Below are 3,157 nucleotides of genomic sequence, written 5' to 3'. Positions count from 1 at the left end.
GACGCTGGGAGCTCCGACGAATCCGGGACGGGTTCGGCCGGAACCGGATTTGCTGGGGCCGGGCCAGGGAGGGCGAGGAAGAGGGAGAGAAAGCGGTGGGTTCTCGTTCTCGTCCTCGTCCTCGTCCCCGAACGAACGAACGAACCACTTGTCTGCGGATGTAGGAGTATCTTGGTTTGTTCTCTCTCTGCTCCTCACTCCCCACTCTCTCTCTCTCTCTTCCCTTGCTCCTTTTGGGGGTTTTGGATTGGCGTCGTTTGGCCTGGCCTCTCTCTCTCCTCTCTCCTCTCTCCTCTGGGGGGGATGGGAATGGAACCACCTTGGACCCTCTTTCTAAACGAGCCGCAAGGACGGCAGATTTGTTGACATCTGATATTCTCTCTCCCTCTCCCTCTCCCCCCTGATGCTGATCCTCCCCATCACCCGCCCTGTCCCTCTCCCCCGGCTTTCTCTCTCATCAATCACCAACCCAGACATCTCCCCGTATTATTATACCATTCCCCCCCTCCCTCCCCTGCCAACGCATCGCCACCGGCTGCTGTCCCTCTCACGGTTCCGGTGTGGAACTGGACGACTCGTGGTACTACTACGTTTTTCTCTCTTTCCAATTCCGATTCCAAGTGTGCTGCTGTGCTATGCTATGCTATGATATGATATGGTATAATTATTCCGGGGGATCGGATTTCCTATGGGACAGTTATCATGAGGACGATTGGTTTTTATGTAGTATTTCTCTCTCCTCGGTCCGGTTTGTTTAGAGTAATGGATGGGCTTTGTTTAGGGATTGGGACTTGGGGGAGAATCTGTCCACCCTTGGCTTTGCTTCCCGGTGGGGGAGAGAGAGAAAGTAACAGACAACAAGTGTTAAAAATACTCGAGGACAGTAGTAGTACCACCCAACCTCCTTTCCGAACCTTGCAAAACCGGCCATCTTTTTATCTATCCCTCCCCTCGTGATGCCTTCCTTTTTATCTCCTGGGTGGACTCGCTACGTACACGCCGTCCGGAGCTTTACATGGGCCGGCCACCCAGCCGAATGTACCAACGCGGTTGTTTTGGACTCCTTTCAACGAAGTACGTACTACAAGGAGTACTGTGGTGGCATGTACATGTGCTGCTGGTACTAGCAATGGTGGTTGGACATGTTGAATGTATTTGCATGCACTTATGGCTTAGGAACAGTGCGATGTGTTAATGTGTCACTGTATTTTTTATTTATTTTTATTATGTCGGTATGTTATCTTCTCATTGATTGTTTACCTTATGCTTGTCTCGCGTTCTCATTGTGTTAATCCTACTTTCATACACACAAAATTTGTCGCGCCGGTTTAGTGCAAGTACTTTGGATCCTATAGTGTCCGCTTGCCCAATAATACTCCTCACTCGTTTAGTCAAATGTCGTAGTTAATGGATACCTAAACTGTACAACAAACTATCTATGTTGTGTCTCAAAAATAAATGACAGGTTGTTGGCGTGCCAACATGCGAATATCACGGGATTAGGAGTACGGAGCGATGGTTAGCTCCATGGACTTAGCGGCAGAGCGACATGGGACCACTTCACCTTCTTTATCATGTCACTCATCTTCATCACATCATCTATGCGCGGTGCCTTTCACTTAAAAAAAAATCTATGCGTGGGGATTCTAGTGTGTGTTTGTGTGTTTTCTGCTCTTCGCGCTATTTGTTTCTTCTGTCTTCAGCATCTTGCGCTCGCCTATGACTTCGTCGTCATCTGTCACTACTATTCCACAATCTTCGTCTTCTTACACATCTCACGTCACTAGCATCAAGACAAAGGTGACACAACTCCGGTCAGGCGTACATACAAAGTCGCTGGGGAGCTACATTACCAGTATGACTCTTGTTAACCTCTCTGGCTAGTTCTTTTGTTATCCACCTTTTCTTCTCCTGTTCATTACCCCTCCCTGCTCTTCATTGCAACTTACATAGCCCAAATGTTCGCACGGTATTCCAAGTGTGTGGCCACTCGGTAATTGATTATCTTTATATTAGAATATAGGAATATTCGTGCTAAATAGTGAGGTACCCTACGATTTCGGCATGCCACCCAATACTTTTTAACAAAATAAATAGGTTTAAAAATAAAAACTATTTTTTTCACAACAACCATGTTTGTGATTTCCATCTGAGTGCAGATTCTTGTGAAGAAAATGTCATTCGTTACCTTGGCCGAAAAATGTGTTCTAAAAAGCTTGGGAAAAACAACATTTCACCAGTATTATAATATATGTCAAAAATTTAATATTTTTAAACAAATTATTGCTACAATTTATCATTCATCCGAGAAGGATTCATCCGAGGAGGACGCACGGCTGTCTGAAGGCTACATTTTGGATTACATATAGGCTGGGCACTGGGCACGGCCATCATTGTGTGGAGCATTCTCAGCGTACGCTTTGCAACCACCGCCCGGTCGCCAAAGGACCAAACGCAATTAAACAAACCGGCGGGGGGCACAAGCATCACACCGGAGAAAAGAAGCTCGTCACGGTAGTAAAAGCGGTACTAGTAGAGCAAAAATAAAACAATTATGAGCGCTTTTAATCCCTGTGTGTTGGTCGATCCAATGGTCGCCCGAAAGCCTGCTTCCCAGGGCCCCACCACTCCCTCCCTAGTCCAACCGCGGAAAGAAAAGGTACGATTCGTCAGTCCTCCTGCCTGCCACGTGGGGCCACACGCTCGGCCGCCGCTGCCGGTGCCGGCGGCGGGGAGAGAGAGGTCCGGCGCGGCGGCGGCCGGCTTTGGTTTGGGGGTTTCGGTGGGATCGGCCTCGGATTCCTCGGGCCGGTGGAGTGTGGAGGGGAATGGACCAGATGGATCGCCTGTTTGTTTCCTGTCCCGTCACATTCCCGTCCGTGCGGGGCTGCCTCGGAACGGCGCGGCGCGGCTGCTTCGGTCGATCCCCAGGATAGGGCCCAGCCAGTCAGAGGGCTGGTTCATCGTTGGCTGTACTAATGGTGGCCGCGGGGCCCCCACCAGTGGGATCGGCACAAGAGTATTGATTAGTTCGTGGTGGTATTACTCCAATATTTTTCTCTTTTATTCAAAGGGGATTTGATTGATTCCTGGTTAAGGCCGTGAGGGAAAAGAAAGAAAGGATGGATGGACGCTGCGGCGGCGACAGGGACTGACG

Source organism: Triticum dicoccoides, chromosome 5B (genome assembly GCF_002162155.2).
Source record: "Triticum dicoccoides isolate Atlit2015 ecotype Zavitan chromosome 5B, WEW_v2.0, whole genome shotgun sequence".
Classification (NCBI taxonomy): Eukaryota; Viridiplantae; Streptophyta; class Magnoliopsida; order Poales; family Poaceae; genus Triticum; species Triticum dicoccoides.
This window is presented reverse-complemented; position numbering follows the sequence as displayed.